Genomic DNA, 22,992 nt, shown 5'->3' with positions numbered 1-22,992 from the left:
TTGAATGTCTGGAGCTAAAATTTCACTTTCTAGTAAGAAGCATTTCTTAATTTGAACCTAGCTCTACCTGATGATATGACTCACACTTTGAGAGGTAATTTTGAATGCACTGGAAAAAATAATAATAGAATCAGTGTCTTGAAGTTTAAGCTTACTGAACATAAAAGAAAAACTTTCTTATTCATTATTATTTTCCTTTAGGATACTTGCCTACATTTTACCTTATACCTGTATTTATATCAACTTTCAAGAAATGGAGCTATTTGTTACCCACCATTTTGAGATCCCTGAAGAACTGTGCTCGTCCTCCAGGGGCACATCATCTGGAAATCTGATCCAACTTCAATATGTATTAAAGTCGTTACATCTATTTTTAAAAATTTTAAATTTCAGCACATTATCTTTGTAAATTCCAATTCTAGTATTGGCTGTTTTCATACTTAACATTTTCTTCTTTATGTCAATACATTTTATTTTATAATATTCTTTCATGGAATATTGTTTGTATTATTTATTATAAGATTTCCTAATTTCATAAGAAAACTAAATTAAATATTAGGCTGTATCTACCCCCAATATCTTTAAGCAAAAAAGTTAACTTTATTTTTATGTTTTTACAGATAGAAGAAGGATATTGTACCAGAAGTGTGAGTAAAACCTAACCTTACTTAGAGTGAATGATTTTCCTAGAAAAGAGAACCAGTAAAAGGGAGAAAGGATTCATAGAAGAAGACAATTGTGGCCTACTAAAGAATATTTATATGATTTTTTTTAACTTTCAAAAGAAACAATCAAATTACTAACTTTTCCATTTCTAAATAATGAAGAATCATCATCAAATACTAGTTGGAACTCCAGGTAAACGTGATGTCATTATAGAAATGTAGCATTTTAGGGATTATTAATTTTTGTTTCAGTGAAAAATAACATTTATACAGTAAATTATTTTTCCCATTTAAATTATTTTCACTAAACATAAATATTGTGCAAGACCTGTTATGAAAGTGCTTCATAAGCATTAAAAAATTGTTTTGTTTTGAAATTCTAAGACTGCATAAGAGAAACTCTTTATAAATTTACTAACCAGCTTTCACTGGAGCAATGTCCTTAGGATAGACTTGTGGGAAACTTGGCCATATCACTTTGGAGCACACAGTAGCTGAGACACAGAGTTTCCATATAAAGAAAAGAGCAGGATATCATTATGGAAGCCTGCAATAACATTGCCACAGACACAAATTGTCTGGTATGTCATCTTAAAAGCACTGCTATATGCTAAATTCCAAGCTTTCAAATGTTTTATTTTATTTTATTTTTTTTAATTTATTTTTTTTTTTATTGCATTTTAGGTTTTGGGGTACATGTGAATAACATGCAAGGTTGTTGCATAGGTGCACACGTGGCAGTGTGATTTGCTGCCTCCCTCCCCTTCACCTATATCTGGCATTTCTCCCCATGCTATCCCTCCCCAACTCCCCACCCCTGCACTATCCCCCCTCCCCCCCAACAGACCCCAGTGTATAGTGCTCCCCTCCCTGTGTCCATGTGTTCTCCTTGTTCAACACCCGTCTATGAGTGAGAACATGTGGTGTTTCATTTTGTGTTCTTGTGTCAGTTTGCTGAGAATGATGTTTTCCAGGTTCATCCATGTCCCTACGAAGGATGTGAACTCCTCCTTTTTAATGGCTGCATAATATTCCATGGTGTATATGTGCCACATTTTTCCTGTCCAGTCTATCATCGATGGGCATTTGGGTTGGTTCCAGGTCTTTGCTATTGTAAACTGTGCTGCAATGAACATTCGTGTGCATGTGTCCTTATAGTAGAACGATTTATAATCCTTTGGATATATGCCCAGTAATGGGATTGCTGGGTCAAATGGAATTTCTATTTCTAGGTCCTTGAGGAATCGCCACACTGTTTTCCACAGTGGTTGAACTAATTTACACTCCCACCAACAGTGTAAAAGTGTTCCTATTTCTCCACATCCTCTCCAGCATCTGTTTTCTCCAGATTTTTTAATGATCGCCATTCTAACTGGCGTGAGATGGTATCTCAATGTAGTTTTGATTTGCATTTCTCTAATGACCAGTGATGATGAGCATTTTTTCATATGTTTGTTGGCCTCATGTATGTCTTCTTTTGTAAAGCATCTGTTCATATCCTTCGCCCATTTTTGAATGGGCTTGTTTGTTTTTTTCTTGTAAATCTTTTTTAGTTCATTGTAAATTCTGGATATCAGCCCTTTGTCAGACGGGTAGGCTGCAAAAATTTTTTCCCATTCTGTTGGTTGCTGATTCACTCTATTGACTGTTTCTTTTGCCGTGCAAAAGCTGTGGAGTTTGATTAGGTCCCATTTGTCTATTTTGGCTTTTGTTGCCAATGCTTTTGGTGTTTTGGTCATAAAGTCCTTGCCTACGCCTATGTCCTGAATGGTTTTGCCTAGGTTTCCTTCTAGTGTTTTTATGGTGTTACGTCTTATGTTTAAGTCTTTAATCCATCTGGAGTCAATTTTAGTGTAAGGTGTCAGGAAGGGGTCGAGTTTCTGCTTTCTGCATATGGCTAGCCAGTTTTCCCAACACCACTTATTGAACAGGGAATCCTTTCCCCATTGCTTGTTTTTATCAGGTTTGTCAAAGATCAGGTGGTTGTAGATACGTTGTGTCGCCTCCGACGCCTCTGTTCTGTTCCATTGGTCTATATCTCTGTTTTGGTACCAGTACCATGCTGTTTTGATTACTGTAGCCTTGTAGTAGAGTTTGAAGTCCGGTAGTGTGATGCCTCCTGCTTTGTTCTTTTTGCTTAGAATTGACTTGGCTATGTGGGCTCTCTTTTGGTTCCATATGAAGTTTAAGGTGGTTTTTTCCAGTTCTGTGAGGAAGGTCATTGGTAGCTTGATGAGGATAGCGTTGAATCTGTAAATTACTTTGGGCAGTATGGCCATTTTCACGATATTAATTCTTCCTAACCATGAACATGGAATGTTTCTCCATCTGTTTGTGTCCTCTCTTATTTCGTTGAGCAGTGATTTGTAGTTCTCCTTGAAGAGGTCCTTTACGTTCCTTGTTAGTTGTATTCCTAGGTATTTTATTCTCTTTGTAGCAATTGTGAATGGCAGTTCGTTCTTGATTTGGCTCTCTTTAAGTCTGTTATTGGTGTATAGGAATGCTTGTGATTTTTGCACATTGATTTTGTATCCTGAGACTTTGCTGAAGTTGCTTATCACTTTCAGGAGATTTTGGGCTGAGGTGATAGGGTCTTCTAGATATACAATCATGTCGTCTACAAATAGTGACAATTTGACTTCCTCCTTTCCTAATTGAATACCCTTTATTTCTTTTTCTTGCCTGATTGCTCTGGCTAGAACTTCCAGTACTATATTGAATAGGAGTGGTGAGAGAGGGCATCCTTGTCTAGTGCCAGATTTCAAAGGGAATGCTTCCAGTTTTTGCCCATTCAGTATGATATTGGCTGTCGGTTTGTCATAAATAGCTTTTATTATTTTGAGATACGTTCCGTCGATACCTAGTTTATTGAGAGTTTTTAGCATAAAGGGCTGTTGAATTTTGTCGAAGGCCTTCTCTGCATCAATTGAGATAATTATGTGGTTTTTGTTTTTGGTTCTGTTTATGTGGTGAATTACATTTATAGACTTGTGTATATTGAACCAGCCTTGCATCCCCGGGATGAATCCTACTTGATCATGGTGGATAAGCTTTTTGATGTGCTGTTGCAATCGGCTTGCCAGTATTTTATTGAAGATTTTTGCATCTATGTTCATCATGGATATTGGCCTGTAGTTTTCTTTTCTTGTTGAGTCTCTGTCGGGTTTTGGTATTAGGATGATGTTGGTCTCATAAAATGATTTGGGAAGGATTCCCTCTTTTTGGATTATTTGGAATAGTTTCAGTAGGAATGGTACCAGTTCCTCTTTGTATGTCTGGTAGAATTCGGCTGTGAAACCATCTGGTCCTGGGCTTTTTTTGGGTGGTAGGCTCTTAATTGCTGCCTCGACTTCAGACCTTGTTATTGGTCTATTCAGGGTTTCGACTTCTTCCTGGTTTAGGCATGGGAGGAGGCTACTATCCAGGAATTTATCCATTTCTTCCAGGTTTTCTAATTTATGTGCATAGAGTTGTTTATAATAATCTCTGATGATGGTTTGAATTTCTGTGGCATCTGTGGTGATATCCCTTTTATCATTTTTTATTGCATCTATTTGGTTATTCTCTCTTTTCTTTTTTATTAGTTTGGCTAGTGGTCTGTCTATTTTGTTGATCTTTTCAAAAAACCAGCTTCTGGATTTATTGATTTTTTGTAGGGTTTTTCGTGTCTCTATCTCCTTCATTTCAGCTTTGATCTTAGTTATTTCTTGTCTTCTGCTAGGTTTTGAGTTTTTTTGATCTTGCTCCTCTAGCTCTTTCAATTTTGATGATAGGGTGTCAATTTTAGTTCTCTCCTTTCTTCTCATGTGGGCACTTATTGCTATATATTTTCCTCTAGAGACTGCTTTAAATGTGTCCCAGAGATTCTGGTATGTGGTGTCTTCGTTCTCGTTGGTTTCGAAGAACATCTTTATTTCTGCCTTCATTTCAGTGTTTATCCAGTCAACATTCAGGAGAAAGTTGTTCAATTTCCATGAGGATGTGCGGTTCTGGGTTGGCTTCTGAATTCTGAGTTCTAACTTGATTGCACTGTGGTCTGAGAGACTGTTTGTTATGGTCTCCATTCTTTTGCATTTGCTGAGGAGTGATTTACTTCCAATTATGTGATCAATTTTAGAGTAGGTATGATGTGGTGCTGAGAAGAATGTATATTCTGTGGATTTGGGCTGGAGAGTTCTGTAAATGTCTATTAGGTTTGCTTGTTCCAGGTCTGAGTTCAAGTCCTGGATAACCTTATTAATTTTCTGTCTCGTTGATCTGTCTAATATTGACAATGGTGTGTTGAAGTCTCCCACTATTAATGTGTGGGAGTCTAAGTCTCTTTGCAAGTCTTTAAGAACTTGCCTTATGTATCCGGGTGCTCCTGTATTAGGTGCATATATATTTAGGATCGTTAGCTCTTCTTGTTGTATTGATCCTTTTACCATTATGTAATGTCCTTCTTTGTCTCTTTTGATCTTTGTTGCTTTAAAGTCTATTTTATCAGAGATGAGAATTGCAACTCCTGCTTTTTTTTGCTCTCCATTTGCTTGGTAAATCTTCCTCCATCCCTTTATTTTGAGCCTTTGTGTATCCTTGCATGTGAGGTGGGTTTCCTGGATACAGCACACTGATGGGTTTTGGCTTTTTATCCAATTTCCCAGTCTGTGTCTTTTGATTGGGGCATTTAGTCCATTTACATTTAGGGTTAATATTGTTATGTGTGAGTTTGGTCCTGTCATTTTGATGCTAGCTGGCTGTTTTTCCCATTGGTTGATGCAGATTCTTCATTGTGTTGCTGCTCTTTACCATTTTGTGCGTTTTTGGAGTGGCTGGTGCTGGTTGTTTTTTTCTATGTGTAGTGTCTCCTTCAGGAGCTCTTATAAAGCTGGTCTGGTGGTGATGAAATCTGTGAGTACTTGCTTGTTCACAAAGGATTTTATTTTTCCTTCACTTATGAAGCTTAGTTTGGCTGGATATGAAATTCTGTGTTGAAAGTTCTTTTCTTTAAGGATGTTGAATATCGGCCCCCACTCTCTTCTGGCCTGTAGGGTTTCTGCTGAGAGATCTGCTGTGAGTCTGATGGGTTTCCCTTTGTGGGTAACCCGACCTTTCTCTCTGGCTACCCTTAGTATTTTCTCCTTCATTTCGACCCTGGTGAATCGGATGATTATGTGCCTTTGGGTTGCTCTTCTAGAGGAATATCTGTGGTGTTCTCTGTATTTCCTGGACTTGAATATTGGCCTGCCTTGCTAGGTTGGGGAAGTTTTCCTGGATAATATCCTGAAGAGTATTTTCCAGCTTGGATGCATTCTCTTTGTCACATTCAGGTACACCTATCAAACGTAGATTAGGTCTTTTCACGTAGTCCCATATTTCTTGTTGACTCTGTTCATTCCTTTTTACCTTGTTTTCTCTAATCTTCCCTTCTCGTTTCATTTCATTGAGTTGATCTTCAACTTCTGATATCCTTTCTTCTGCTTGGTCAATTCTGCTGTTGAAACTTGTACATGCTTCGCGAAGTTCTCGTGTTGTGTTTTTCAGCTCCATCAATTCACTCATATTCCTCTCTAAGTTGTCCATTCTCATTAGCATTTCATCAAGTCTTTTTTCAAGGTTCTTAGTTTCTTTGCATTGGGTTAGAACATGTTCTTTTAGCTCACAGAAGTTTCTTATTATCCATTTTCTGAAAGCTGATTCTGTCATTTCATCACACTCATTCTCCGTCCAGTCTTGTTCCCGTGCTGGTGAGGAGTTATGCTGCCTTGTAGGGGGAGAGGTGTTCTGGTTTTGGGTGTTTTCATCCTTTTTGCGCTGGTTTCTTCCCATCTTTGTGGATTCATCCGCCTATTGATTTTGTAGTTGCTGTCTTTCTGATTTTGGTAATTTTAAGTCTGCAGCAGCTGAACTCATAAACCCCCTTTTCTTCTCCCCAGGTGTTCTGGCCCAGGGGGTTAGCAGTTTATGCTTTTCGGCTGTGTTGCTACCGTTTTCCCTGCCCACAAGGTGGCAGTCTAGTCACACTCAGCCTGCAGAGGCTTCGCTGAGCTGCTGTGGGCTCTGCCCAGCTTCCGTGTGAGCTTCCTTGCAGTCCTGTGGGTGTAGCTAGAACTGCTTCCGCTATGCTAGCCCGCCCCTGTAGTGACAGAGTCTCTGTAGTGGCGGGTTGTCTTGGTCACGGAAAATTTCCCCGGGAACTGCAGGGTGTTTCCCGATGGAGGACGCCCCTCCCCCACAGAGCTGGACCGTCCCGGGTTCAGCCGTGTTTCCAGAGGGGCCCTCTTTGTCCGGTAATCTCTTGGCTTGCCTCCTTGCCACAGCTCCCCTTGCTGGCCCAGAGGGGGCACAGTCTCGTTCACTTTGTTCAAGGAGCCGCTGCTCCCTGCCCCCGGTGCAGGCCGAGCGGCTGCTCCGGTCCAACCAGCGGCACTGGGAACCCATGGAGCTTCTCCACCTGTGATTCTCCTGGTCTGTGGGCAGTTAAAATCTGCTGCCCTGTGTGCCGCTGCATCAGCCGAAGCAGCGGCTCTGAGATTCGTGGCACTCCCTTGCCTGGGGGTCTCCTGGCTTGGCTCCCTGCTTCAGCTCCCCTTTCTGGCTCAGAGGGAACTCTGTCTCTCTCGCTCTGCATAAGAAGCCACTGCCCCCCGCCCCAGGGCGTAGGCTGAGCGGCCACTCCGCTCAAACCAGCGGTGCTGGCGACCCGTGGGGCTTTTCCTCCTGTGTATCTCCTGGTCTGTGGGCAGTAAAAGTCCGTCTGGAAATGCGGCGTCCACTCACCCCCTGCGCCTTCTCTCGGAGCTGCAATCCCGACTTCCTCCTAAGCGGCCATCTTGGATCCTCTCTCTCAAATGTTTTATTTTTAAGCAAATGCTCTCCTGAAACAAATTTGTGCCAAGCTTTGCAAAATGTTTTATGTTCTTTATTAGTACAATATGAAATATTTAACAGGAAGTTATCATTGTAGCCAATTTGAAAGATTAAACAAATATGTATATCTTTTTTTTTAAGTGAACGTGATATTTGGAAATAATAAAAAGAACAGTACCAGACATCCAGATATGGATTCACATTCCAATATTATATCCTTGTATATCAGGAGGTTCTTTCCTGTAACTCCTAAGTGGAACAAAACTATATGAAACTCAATGAGTTTCTATGATGAAAAAATATTTTATTATTTTTTAAAGTAGAAAACTATATCAAGATATGCTGAACTAGAAATCTACATCATGATAACTTTTAACAAAGGTTATCAATTTCAATGACCCAAACTGTGGTTTAACACTAAAAGTGTGGTTGATTTTACCTATAAAGTGGTAAAGAGAACTAGGATCTTATTATGTGAAGGACAAATTATTTTGCTAGCTTAAGTTGCATAAAACTTACCAAAAAGTAAACCATGCTGAAAACAGGAAAAACATATTAATAGTTAGAACTTCATAATAAAATAACAATTTTTAGAAAATGTATTTTGCAATCTTAGAAATTAAAACACCACATTTAAATATTAAAGTACAAAGCTATGTAATTCAATGCAATAAAAGTAAATAATTTGAAATTTTTCTGAAATTATAGGTCTGTAAAAATAACAGTAAAAGATCTTAAACATTTCAACAGAGAGGAACTGAGATTATAAACCTCAGTCTCATTTTTTTTTCCTTTGGCAGACTGTAGTAGACCTTTCTCACACTGATATAAAGTGAACCTGAGACTGGACAATTTTTTTTTTTTTAAAGAGTTTTAATTGGCTCACAATTCTGCAGGCTGTACAGGAAGCATAGAAGCATATGCTCAGCTTCTGGGAAGGCCTTAGGAAAATTACAGTCAAATCTTGGCAGATAGTGAAGAAGGAAGCTGGCCCTTCACATGGCCAGAGCAAGAGGAAGAGAGAAAGGCTGGGGAGGTGCTGCATACTTTTAAAAAACCAGATCTCATAAAAACTCACTCACTATCACACCACAGTACCAAAGGGAAAATCTATCTCCGTGGTCCAGTCACCTGCCACCAGGCCTCCCCACCCTGAAATATTGGGGATTTCATTTCAACACAAGATTTTGGTGGGGACACAGATACAAACCATATCAGTATACCATGTGTGTTAGGGGCAATGAGAAACAGCATCAGAAAGCAATTTCTCATTCGCACAAGGCTTCATTGTTCAAGACCCTTGGAGTTCTTTGTTTTCATGGCAGGTTAGAGAGAAACAAACCCTTATACCATCTAGGCAAACTGCTGAATACTTTGAGACTGTTCCTGGTCTCATCGTGAAGGTTATCCTATCATCCTGCACTCTAGTTTAATATATAAGTGAAGATGCAGGAAATATTCTGAATTACATTAACTGAATTTTTTTTTAGTTATCGTAACCATGTCTTACCTAACCACACTCTAGTCTCTGCCCTTTTCTTTATGCAGTACCTCAAGCCTCAGCTAATGACATCAAAACTTGATCAAATTTTGGCGATTGCATCCTGTTAGTTCAGGTACTTTTCTTTCAGGCCCGACTTCACTTTATCCACTCAACTTTGCCATTGAAAAAGGATTACTTGGCTTTAAATCATTTTAAAACTTTTTAGTAGCTCTCATTTTCTTCTGAGATAACTGAATAAAACTTTTGTGTGTGCCACCAGGTTTTTTTGTGTAAATAATTATCATCCAGAAAATACATCTTGGGGAAGATGAGAAGCAAATCCTTGTTGACTACTAAATCTTTCATTTTGACTCACTAAAAATAAAAAAAAGTTAGAGAGGTCATTGTTTGGAAATAGACAGAATGTGTACTGGATAGGTCAACCAGTGGCTTAAAGGCTTAGAGAGAGTGAAATGAAAATAAAGCTATATGATTGTATGAATAAATTAGAGAGCTAAGCTTTGAGAATATTGTAATGGCATATTTTTAAGAGGGTGATCATGAAATTTTTGAAGAGATGTGCTATGTATTGTCCAATGAGGAATAATGATGTAAATGATTTGCAATTGGATCTCCCCAAAAGAACAAAGTGATTGCCTCCTAGATTGATACAGATATATAGATAGATAGATAGATAGATAGATAGATAGATAGATAGGTAGATAGATAGGTAGGTAGATAGATAGATAGATAGATAGATAGATAGATAGATAGATAGATAGAACTGAATTTATTTAAGCAGAACATAAATGATAATATGTTGTAAAAAGAACAACTGCCTTGGGTGGGATGTTAGACCAGACAGTCTCTCATTCTGCATTTAATTCAACTTCTGATTCAGAATCACCTATTCTGTAAATTCCTTTGAGACAATGTCACATCTGTTTTATGTTCAAAACTATTTCTGGCCTTAGATTATAAATAACTCTAGAGAAGTAGATAGATGTAAACTATTACTTTTTGTTTGCCACAGTGAACTACTACAGTGTTCTGAATATATTGGAGACTCAATAAATATTTTATGGACTAATTGGCACATGAAATTTTAAAACAAGTGATGTCAAAATGTAGCCAATAGGAATTCATAGCCCACTCTAAATTGTTTCAGCAGGTGTTTGGTCTTAAAGTGATGTGATCTGTCTAATCTGGCACCTTGGCACAGAAAGGTGTTTTCTACTCCAGGTGGCAATGCCTTGAAATAATCACAAATGACTGTTTCCAAGCAACAAAATAAAGAACCTCCTGCTGCACAGTCATTTCTTAAGTTTAAACAATAAAATATTTAAAAAAGTTAATGGAGATTATTCTACTTGTAGAGTTTATTATTTCTACTCCTTGGCCTTCCTGATAATATATTATCAATTAAGAAACTTTAGAATGAAATATATTTCAATAAGAACAAGTCAAACAAATGTATGCCATACAAATTGTATGAATATGTATGAATATATTAGAATAATTTTGAATAATAGTAGAATCTTATCTCAAAATAGATTAAGGAAAAAGAGATTACACAATATCAGATTCAGGTACTCTAATATATGGCTTAATATACACCTGTCTGTGTATCATAATATATTGCTGTTTTATTAGTGGCAAGTAATTTGATTTTCTATATAAAGCTACCTTATAATAAGACATTTTACAAAAGTTTCGTCTATAGTTGACTATATGCATTCAAAAATATAGTAGATACCAATTCTAGGAATTCTTTGCTTCGTCGAACCAGATTATAGAATTCTGACCTGCAAGTCAGTGAAACTGATCAGTTTATGGTTATTCAACATAGAGGTATTGCTGAAAATAATAGAAAAGGATTCTCCTAACCATATAGCTAAATGGCAGAATAATAGGCAAATATACCTACTCCGTAGAGTGCAGTAGTTAAGAGCACATTCTCTAGAGCCAGACCAACTACATTTGCATCTTGAGTGCTGTCACTGACATCTGTATAAATTTGGAGCAACTTATTTTAAAATTCTGTACGTTCATTCTGTGAAGGATAATGGTGGCATTGATGATAGCACCTACACTATGGTTTCTATTAATGACTTAATATGCATAAATTGCCTAGAATTGGTCTTAGCAAGAAATGTTTAGGATTATCCTTTATAATCCAATTTATACACAAAATTTACATTTACAAACTTATTGATAAACAAACAGTTGCTTCAGCCAAAAGTTACAGTCAGGAAACTGAAGATTTGCTATTGGAAATGCAGACGTAGCCACCACTCCCTTCTCTATGTTCCACTTAATAAATAACTGATATCGAAAAATGCATGAATATTATTCATGCAATGTACTATTATTCATTGTGATTGATAAAGATTATATAAAAAAAATCATAGAATATGTCAAGTGCATCAGAGAAAATATAATATGATTGCACTAACAGTGGTTCAGTTCCAATACGGGTTACTAAGTTAACATTTTTTTCATATGCTTTAAGTCAAACAACTTTTTAGAGAGTAACTTTGTTAAAAGGGCATAATGGAAGCAGAGGACATACAGCTTCAAAACCATAGAGGCAGGCAGATATCTTGCTTTTGATTTGAGCAACTAATGATGAATTAATGAAAGTGAAAATAAAAAGAGTTTATAACCTGAGAGAATAATTGTCCTCCACATTTGTATGAAAAGATACATAGTGCTAAAGTCCATTCAGCCTACTCTACCACCCTCTGTTTCTTCACATTGCAGAGCTCTGAGATTAGACCCTGCCTACAGAAAAAGAAAGGACTTTTTTCTTCTAGTTACTGTGGTAAATATAAAAAACTTCTGAAATTAACACCCCCTACTTGACAATGCACAATCTTTTCTGCCTGCTGAGAAAGAGCAAAACCCTGTGATGCCTGTGCAGGGTTCAATAAAGCTTTTCTTCCTAGAGGAAATTTGACTATAAAAAGAAATTTTACAAAGAATGTAGCTGAAAGTTGTGCATTGTTGAACAATCTTCATCACTTATTCTATGTAGTTTCATATATCCTTGTAGAAAGTAATATAGCTGCAACAGGCAAAGAGTATCAAAAAGTGTGCAAGTGTGGGTCATTGAGATGCCAATTAGAAATTTACCTGATCAAACTACACTCCTTTCAGTTTTACTGTTCTTGAGAGTTTTGTATGTCAGAGACAGTAATTAACCCTATAGAATGACCATACATTTCTATAAACTAGTAATCAAGTTATATATACTTAGGTTAGGGCATGTTGCTCATTCGCTTCATGATGTTACACCAAACATTTTGTAACTGGTCAAAAAATAAAGAATGAATATGCTGTTTCTTAAAGTATTTTGTAATGGAGAAAACAGGAGGAAAAGCAGAATCATAGAACCTTCAAACTAAAAATTTCTATATATACATATTCTAATATTTGAGAAGTAAGAATTGTGCTTTATGAAAAACATTGATTTCTAAATACTGAGAGTACATACTTAGTATGTATTCACTACCTTATTTCTAATGCTTTGGATGGTACTTGACACATACACATATTTAGGGAAGACATAAAGAAAGGTTAAGTAGACATTAAAATTTTGTAGCACTTACAACACAAAATTCTAGCTGGAAAATCATTTACTCTCAACTTGTGTTTCGATCTATATACATACTTCATATGTACACTGTTTTTAACAAAGCACAAGATTTTTAAATTATAACACTTATCTTACATACTTGGACTTCTGTTAGATGCCATATGTCATGGAAAAATATAAATTGAATAACACATGTTCTCTGATCTTGAAACACATCAAAGTCAAAACAACAAACAAAAGTAATAAAATAAGGTAAGAAGTAAGATATGCTATTAAACAGGTTTTTTAAAAATATATTTTCTGGTTGCATGAAAGAAAGAAGAAGAAGAATTTTACCTGGAATATAGAGGAACCACACAGAATTTCAGTTAAATGGTTGGCTTTGAGATAGATCTTGCAAGATGGGTAGGATTTATTTTGGGTTAGATGGACAGATATGGTGAAGAGTGGTGTTCACTTAAAATATAAAGACAAGAAAGTGTGGCCAGTGCTTGCGGATTTTTGTGAAGTCTGCAAATAAGATATCTATTTAAAAGCATAGGGGGCGGTATAGGAGAGAAAACAAAATTTTCTAAAGAAGTTTGATTCTGATGAGCAATGGGGGTTTCCTTTATCTAAGTCTGAAATCACTGAAAACTGAATCAGAGGAATATGAAAGGAAATATGCCTTGGGACATTGTATCTTTGATTACTGCAATGCTTATACCAAGAGATAAAAACTGTTTGAACGGGACATGGAAGTGAACTGGACAAGGAGAAAAGACTTCAGATACATACAGAGGAAATAAAATCTGCTGTTTACTAGGTTTTGGTATGTCATTTGCTTGTTTTGTAATGCTCCCTTTGATACACCACTGAATCTCCTCTACTCTATATTTTCTGTGTGTGTGTGTGTGTGTGTGTGTGTGTGTGTGTATGTGTTATTTCTTTCTACCATAAGAGAAAGATGACGAAGGATATAGAAATAACTGCCTGATAAATGAAGGAGTATGCTTGAAACAGGAGGTGAGAATAAATTATTTTTTCATTCACAATTTTGTCTTGAAAGTGCTACAAAATTTTAATTTCTACTTAGCCTTTTTTTAGATCTTTCACAAATATTTGTATGTGCCAAGTACTGTCCAAAGCACTGGAAATATGGTAGTGAATAAAATAAAGTTCTTTGACCTCAAATCAAACCTAACAATCCACAAATCTAGATAGCAGGTTCAATTTGATATATTTCAGTAAAATTACACTTATCTCCGTACTCTTTTCACAGAACTTTGTTGGGTTTATTCTTACTGACTCTGCATTCTTAAGCTATTTTTAAGGTGATTATTTCAACAGTTTGTCAGATTTGGGTATCAGATTATCAATATTCTGATAAAAATATTTTTACATGTTGAAATAATTTGTATAATATTAAAATAATGTGCTCCTTGAAGATTTAGTAGAACTTGCTGGTAAAACCCATTTTTTAAAAAAAAAATATTTGTAGGCTCTAAATTATTTTTTGTAGGATATATACATCTTCTTTTTCTTGTTGAGTTATATTTGATATGCCATAAGTTTCTACATTTCTGGTTGTGGAGATCCCATCATTCAATTTATGCAAATTTTAAAATATATTGACCAAATTTGCTAGTAACATTCTCTTGTAATTGTCATAATCTCTGTTGCATCTATAGCCATATTTCCTTTCATGTTACTAATATTGCTTATTTATTATGTTTCTCATTTTTAAAATGAGTATTGCAGAGGTTTTCCAAACCTCTGGATGGGGTAGGTCTGCCTACAGGTCCCCTGATAGTAGGCACAAGCACCAGCTCCAAAGGAGAAACCAGTGGGCAACCATCAAGTGCCCAAAGTGTGTCTAGGCACGGGGCTGGGAAACCTTTTTGGTTCCAAGTTCTCTGCACAGGTGTGGGGCAGTCTAACTCCTAATTTATGACAGTGGGTGCTCCAGATGCTTGGAGATCTGCCTGGGCATGAAGCAGAGAGGGCCTTGCATAGGAAGGGTGGGGTGAGTAAGCCTGCTGATCCAGGTGAGTGAGTGATTTGAATGCCTGGAGATCTGCCTAAGTGTGGAGCAGATGGGATCCCACTTTATGTTACTCTATCTTCATGAAAAGCGGGGAGGTTTAGGTTGCTGGTTCAGGCAAGTGGGTGCTCCAAAGGCCTGAATTTCTGCCTGCAGTTTGAATGGATGGGGCCCTGCAGCACCATGATCTCAGGGGAGTAGGCAGGAAAACCCAGCAATGGCACACACAGACCAGTTCCAGTTTGCCAGAATGGCCCTGGCTTCACGTCTCACCACCCAAGAGAAACTGCAGCTGTACAGTCCTTCTCCGACCTCAAGCTTGTGACAGGGAGAGCGTAATTCCAGTGGCTACTGCTGAGGCACTTCCTGCAGTTCTGGCAGTGGAGGCCCCTATCCTGCTCCAGAGTAGGTGCTGCAGTCTCTGGTCTGAGACTAAAATACTGTGCTTCTCTCACACATCGGGGCTTCTCTAACTTTATCAGCCTGATGCTGTCAAAATTATTTCTTTTAACACTTTATCATAAAAATTTTTAAATATTTAAGCAATATCAAGGTGGATTTCATATTTCTTCCACCATGACACTTTCTTTGAATGAGGTATAAACATCATTCTTATTTTTCATTACTACTCATATATTTGAATTAACTTCTAGAACTTTATATGGTTATTTATGTTAACTATGCTCTTTGCCTTCCCTTTGTTTTCATTTAAAAGGATAAGTATTTTCTCATTTTATTTTTCCCTCAACTAAATTGTTTCTCATATATATTTCTTTCACTATTTCATAGTGTACCATAAAACCTCTATTTGGCGTATCTGTCTTTTCATATAGCTTAAGGATTTACCTAGAGAGGAGGTAGTAGTGAAAAAAAAAAAAGCAAAACTCTGCTTATTGTTCATCTGAAAGTTTTTCTGTATTACTCTAATTCATCAAATAATTTCTCCGTGCATATAAATTACAGGCTACTTCTATTTTTCTCATTATTTTGAGGATATTTGTCCCATTGTCTTTAGATTTTCTTTGTTGTTGTTAATAAGCTGTTAAAAAGTCAGGAGTTGGATAATATTGGTTTTTAGAAAATGATCTCCCCACTTTTTCTCTCTAACCCAAAAGCATCTAGCTACCTTTCATATATTTAATTTCAGAGTCTTAAAATTGATAATTTTAACATTTATTTTTATGCAGCAAAATTGTGTATGCTGTTTTTTTCATTTCTTTTAGGAAAGAGCTTAAAAGGGAACTATTGTCATTCACTTGGGTTTATCTCATGAAATAATTCACATGAAAGCTAAAATATTATTCATTATCAGATAATTAGTTAGCTTCTAATTACAAAAATTCTACTTGAGTATTTTAAGTCGTGCAGGTTTATTCATCTCATTGAAAGATATAACTGAGTACTGTCCAGGGTTGCTATGATGGCTTTCTTTCTGTTCTATGAGAGGTCTTCATTCTTATGCTTGTAAACATATGAAAACTTACGGCTCTTACAGTTCTAGGCACAAAGAAAGGAGCAAGAAAAACAATGAAAATAATTTTTGGTAATTAAAAAATATTTGGGATATATTAAATTTAGGAATCATTTGAGAATTGAATTTTCAGAGTCTAACCATTTTATTTTACAAATAAGATTTTGTTACCCCTTGGTGATGAATGGTGAATTTTTAAATTAATAAAATGTGCTTCACAATAACAGTCTAGCTTCCAGAAATATAAACTGGCAATAATGTAATTTCTAAAATATGCATGAACTTCAACAATCCTCACAAAGAACTCTTGATAAAATGTTATTAACTGCTATTTGTGTAGCGTTAATGACATATTTTGTACATTATTTTCTTCGATTCAGCATTTTTTGTGCATCACTTTATTTGATTATTTCAGCAAATATGTGAGGCATCTATTACTTTGCCGTCTTTTTTTAATAAATGCAAAGTGGGATTAGTAAAATTAAGTAGTTTCTTAAAGTTTAAATAACTAGTACAACATGGAGACAAGACTTATAACTTCACTTATTTCTCCCTCAGCACTGGGGCTTGTGTCTGCCATCAGACAACCTGTAGGCAGTCCTGCCCAATCCAGCCCGACCTATCTCTGACCCTACCCCTTGGAGCTAAGCAGGGAGCTCAGACCACTATGCAATCCATGAATCAGCCCATTGCCTGAGGCAACAGAGTGCTTCTCCCAGTAAAGAAGAATGAACTGTATACCCATATACATTGACCACACTCAATTCCTACCCATAAGTACCATGTACTGGCCCTGTGGGTCAAACTGAATAGCCCAATCTAAAACCTGCCAAAAGCACTGCATAGGGCTATATAGAAGCAAAGCCAAATAACCTTATCCAGAAAACTCTTCAGTCTCATCTCCTACAGAGGGGAGAAAGAAAGAAAAAATTACTATAGGGCAAGGAATAAAAAGAAAACATCTCATTCACAATATAGTAAATACAAAATGTAGAAATGCCAGTGTCCCTAGATGAGTGAAAAGCATTGTGAAAATTTTGGAACCATGACAAATCTTAATGTAGTGATGCAACAAAAAGATACAGTAGCTCTCCAGCAATCATCCTTAACCAAAAGGGAAACTCGGAATAAGAGATAAAAAATTCAAAGCACATTTTGCAAGGAAGCTCAATGAGATCCAAGATAAGTTTAAAAATCAACATAAAGAAACTTCTAAAGCAATACAGGAAATGAAGGAAGAGATAAACATCCTAAAAGAAAATCAATCAGAGACTCTGTCATTTAAAAACTCACTTAAAGAATTTTGAAGTACAATTGAAACCTTCATCAACAGACTGGACCAAGCAGAAGAAACAACTTCAGAGCTTGAAGAATGATCCTTGAAACTAACCCAGTTAGATAAAAATAAAAGTAAAAGAATTTAACAAATTAACAAGGTCTTGAGAAATATGGGATTATGTAAAAGAAACAGACCTACAAAATACTGGTATTTCTGAGAGAGAAGAAAAAAAGTGAACAACCTGGAAAACGTATTTGAGTGAATAATTTGGGAAAACTTTCCAAATGTTGCTAGAGAGGTTGACAGCTGGATACTAGAAATCCAGAGAATGCTGGAGAGATACTATACAAGATGAACATCACCATGGCATATAGTCAACAGACTGTCCAAGGTCAGCACTAATGAAAAAATCCTTAACACTTCTAGAGAAAACTATCCAGTCACATATAAAAGAAACCCCATGAGGCTAATAGTGGACTTCTTAACAGGATCCTTACAGGCCAGGAAAGACTGTGGGCATAATTTTCGTATTCATAAAGAAAAGAAACTCCAAGCAAGAGTTCGTATCCTCCCAAATGAGCTTCATAATGGAAGGAGAAATAAAATCTTTTCCAGGAAAGCAAACATTAAAATAATTAGTTACCCATAGACCACACTTAACAAGAGATTCTTAAGGGAGTTCTAAGCATGGAAACAAAAGAATGATTCCAGCTACCACAAAATCCTCCTGTTACTGATTTATTTCTTTTAGCATAATGTCCTGAGTGTTCATCCACATTATTGTATATTTCAAAATGTCTTTTATTTTTAAGGCTACATAGTAATCTATTTTATGTATATATCACGTTTTCTTTAACAACTCGTTGTTAATGAACATGCAGTTGTTTCAATAGCTTGATTCTTGAAAATAGTACTGCAGTGATCATAGGAATGCTTATATCTCTTCAAGATCCTGATTTCAGTTTCTTTTTTAATAAATACCTGAGACGCTGATCACCATCTGCGAAGGTCTGTCTTGCAGACCCTGACTCGGTGACAAATGAATAAATACACTCACACACCAGAGTACAGTGATTTGGGTGGGCTAGGGAGGTCCTCAGCTGCTTGCTCTCAGAGTGTGATTGCAGCTAACCGACCCCTCCTCTCTGTTCCTCCTCACATTTATTCAGTATTGATTTAATAAAAGAGGTTATAAGTCAACACACTTGTGGATAATTAACATGGTTAAAAGAGTGGTTTTACCAATGAGATTATATTTATATATAAAATATTATATATATTTTATTATATACTATATATCATTTATATATGTATTTATTTATATATATCATATATATTTTATGTGTGTTTATAAATACTATATATCTTATTTATGTTATATATGATGCATAACATATGTTCATATATAACATATATGTTCTTTATATATAACATATATTCGTATGTATTTATAAGATACATATATATGTAAAATACATACATATATGTATACAGAAAACAAGTGTTGTGCTGTTGTGGGTCATGTTTTTGAATCTTTGGATTTATTTTTTCCTTAGAAAATTCATACTAAAAGGAGGTTTGTGTTCAAACTGGGGGAAATTTTTGCAATTTTAATTTTAAATCAACTTAGTTGGTTATGAATTCAAGTAAAGAGCAGTATTATCTTTGGACTTCCTTTAACCTTAACAAATACAATAGAACAGAAAAGCAAAATAAGGAAAGATATGACTTGCTTATGAACATAGGAGTTATTTTAGATGGTCAAAGAGTGCCCTCTGTTTTGCTTCTATAGATTGGTTGGTTTGCTTGGTTTTCAATGTACCTATATATCTTTAATTCTCCTTCAAATTCTCCAGAAGATCTGTAAGACATTTTCAGTGTGATCAAACATCACCTTCTGAACAAACATTATGGTATTAATACCTGCTGCACAATCATCATCCTAGGACTTCACCAACAACCTATAAATTTGTTTCCCTTTGTAGAGTTCGTGGATTTTTAAGATCCTATTTTCTTAGTTTACTCTTCTATTGGTGAAACATATTCTACAGTAGCTTTCTGGAAAAAAAAATGGTATGTAGTAGGTGAATATTTTGATGACTTATAAATCTGAAATTGGCTTTATAATCCTCACACTGTAGTGATATATTGTCTAATTATAGCATCTTGTAAAGTTTTATTTTATTCTTCTGCAGATTCTTGACTTCAAGTTATTTCTATATGATTGTATATTTATTTTGCTCCTTGTGCAAAATAAATGCTGTAAGCTTATATCACATATACAAGATGATTTTTGGTTCCTGATGCTGTAGAAAATCTGTTTGAAAGCTCTATTTAGGGCTATGTTTTTGACTCAGCCATTTAGTTGAGGAATAATGAAGTCCATATTTGATATACTCTTCTCTTGGAATTGTTTCATTTCTTTAGAGAAGATAGGTTCAGTCTCTTGCTTCATGAGTCAAAACCTAGCTAACAGTTCTTGGAACTGAATGGAAGAGGAGGGAGTGGCCACTCCTTTGAATATGCTGACTTTTACTTACCCTACAGTTTTATCTCCTTTATGTACTCCTCCCTATACTGTTCCTGGGGTTTTTCTGGTCTAATTCTCTAGAGAAACAAATATGGTGGCATACACACAATCAGCTTGCTGTTCAGGCCAAGGTATGTAAATTTTCTTTATTTACGCTTGTCACACTACATTTTTCCTCTCCCATTCACTTACTTCTTACCATCACAAATGGTTTGTGCCTCCAATTCCTCAGAGTTTTTTGATATAATTAAATTTACTTTATGCCCTCCCCTGAAAAATTATATTTTATTTTGTTTTGTGCATGTTGTTGTTCATTTTACTATTGGTCTACTAAGTTATTCACTTTTCTGCCTTCCAGTGAAAAATATTTTGATATACCTCATTTTATCTAGTCTTCTCACCTTTGTCCTTATGCCCATTTATGTATTTATTTATTGGTCAGGTTAAAGGCACAAAAACTGACCTTAAACTTAAAATGTTTTTTTCTAAGTATGCCTTTTTCATGTTAAGATGACATTGAATATGCATATTTGTATCCTGACTTTTTATTCAACATTATGGCATGATGAATAACTATTTTTACAACATTGCTGAAAATTATTCTTATGCATGATGGCTGTATATAATTCCATTCCATAGTAATATAAGTAAATTACGTATTTTCTTACTGAGATAGTATTTTTTGAATCTTAATAGAAAATAAACACACAGTTCACAACCTAAACAAGAACCAGTATGGTGGGCAAAAGTAGAAATTAGTGGCCATAGTGCAACTGAGAACTTGAGTGTGTCTGTTTTCAGATCAAAATGCCTACATTCAAATTTCATGTCTGCTACTGAAAAGTTAAGTACTTTTTGGAAAACTACAAAACCTTTATACAACTTCTTTTTTAACCCTAAAATAAAATATTATTGATGGAAACTTCATTCATAGAGGCATCTCAATGATAATTATTTATTAAGTGTATTTCTGTAAAAATACACTTAATACATCAGTGAACAAACAAAATTCTTATCCTTGTGGAGTTTTTGAAAGTAGAGATAGACAATGAACATGAAACATAATAAGCAAATTGAATTATGTGGAAGATGATAGGTAAATTTTAAAATAGACAAATTTTAAGCAGGATGATCACAGCAGGCTTCATTAAGGAGATATTTAAGCAAAGCCTTAAAGGAAATAGGAAGTAGTCATGCTAATTTCAGAGGAAGAATCATTTAGGCATATGGAACAGTTACGGTATAGTCCCTAAGAAGAGAAGGAATCTGGAGAGTTTGAGAAATAGCAAGGAAGCTGGCGTGGTGAGACTGGACGCAGAAGGAATGAGGGAAGAGGAAGTGGCTATGGCCAGTCACAGTGTAAGAGTGGGCAGAAGTGAAGGGAAAGTAGATTCTGTAGCATTTTTCTGTCCATTTAAAATCTTTGCTTTGAATAGAACAGTTGGTCAATCTATGCAGTGGGATGAGACTTCTGACATCTATTTTAACAGTATACCTCTTTTGTGTTGAGTCTAGACCATAGGGAGAGCAAGAGTAAAATCAGGGAGACCTTTAAGGAAGTTAAAGCAATAATCCAGATGGGAGATGATGACAATTCATTTCAGAGTGATGACAATAACAGTCAATGAAATGCAGTTAGATTCTAAACTATTTGAAAGTTGTAGTCAAGATTAAATGTGATATCACATGATCTAGTTTAGCACAGAGACTGTCATTTAAATTTTAATAAATGTAGTTTTCTTTTTCACATTATAAAGAATATATCTTCCAAATTATTTGGACCTTGGGACACAACTTCTTTACCAGAGTTTTGTGACCATTTTTTTTTGTAATGCAAAAATATTATCTTATTAGTTAGAGCTATTTGGGTTATTATGAATATATATGTTGGTTTGGTCAAGGGCTACTTATGAAAAGCTTTATTTCAGATGCCAGAAATGAAAACCAAATACATGGCCTCTGTCAGAGAGTGTGACATCTACTGACGGCTCAAAACTCTAAGTTGAATAGATAGTTCAAATTTACACCACTGAGAAAAATTATCCCAATCCGAAAATAAATAGCACATGGCATTCGCTCCTAAAATAATAGTGACAACCAAATTCCCCAGCATATATTTCTTTTTGAAAAACACATACTGCTCTTAATTAACTATTAAAAAGCTTTCACTATGTTTTCCTACCTTTTTTTCAGGAGCAACAATATTTTTGTTCCTTATACCAATTATTTTCATTTTAAAATATTTGCAAAACAGTTTTCTCTGACTATGAAAAGGGAAAGACTAATCCTACCTTTTTTTCAGGAGCAACAATATTTTTGTTCATTATACCAATTATTTTCATTTTAAAATGTTTGCAAAACAGTTTTCTCTGACTATGAAAAGGGAAAGACTAAGCTAGGACATTAAAGGTAAAGTTTTTGGTGCTCCTTGAAATGTTTTCTTCAAATAATAAAAATTTTCTACATAGCACTTTTGTGAGGTGATAGTCTTCATTGATATGATTTAATAATGTAAATTCTAACATTTAATGGCAAACTTTATGAAGAAAAGTATGTGGCATGAAATCGTGTGCCATCAATTTAAAGCCAAAATATGAATATAAAGCCAAAAATTATATGTAGATGTTTGTTTCCTGTTGGGAATTTGGTCTGTATTTTGGAGAAGATTGAATCAACTACATCATATTTATTATTTCATGCAAAACTTTTTTAAAAATATAATTATGACTTTCAAAAAGAATATATTTTCTATTAGCCCCATTAGATAAGTGAAATTTGAATGATAAAATTTTAGTAACCTCTCTGATCAAATTGGATTAATTTCCATCACCTAATTCCATTAGATTAAACTAAAATAAAATTATATTTTGTATATACTAGGTTTTTTTTTTTTTTCCATTAAGCCCAGATCCCTCTTCTACTAGTTATATCTCCAGGCAGCTTATGATAGGGAGTGTTTTCATTGTTGGTAATTTTCCTTGTTGAAACATAAGTTAACTGTCTCTGATAAATCTACTTAGAGGCATTGAGACACTTTAAATCTCAAACTTCTTAAAGAGTTTGAGATGTGGCCATTAATCACTATCAGCTAACA

This window comes from Aotus nancymaae, unplaced genomic scaffold (genome assembly GCF_030222135.1).
Source record: "Aotus nancymaae isolate 86718 unplaced genomic scaffold, 86718_ANA_hifiasm-v0.15.2.pri h1tg000006l, whole genome shotgun sequence".
NCBI classification, from domain to species: Eukaryota; Metazoa; Chordata; class Mammalia; order Primates; family Aotidae; genus Aotus; species Aotus nancymaae.
This window is presented reverse-complemented; position numbering follows the sequence as displayed.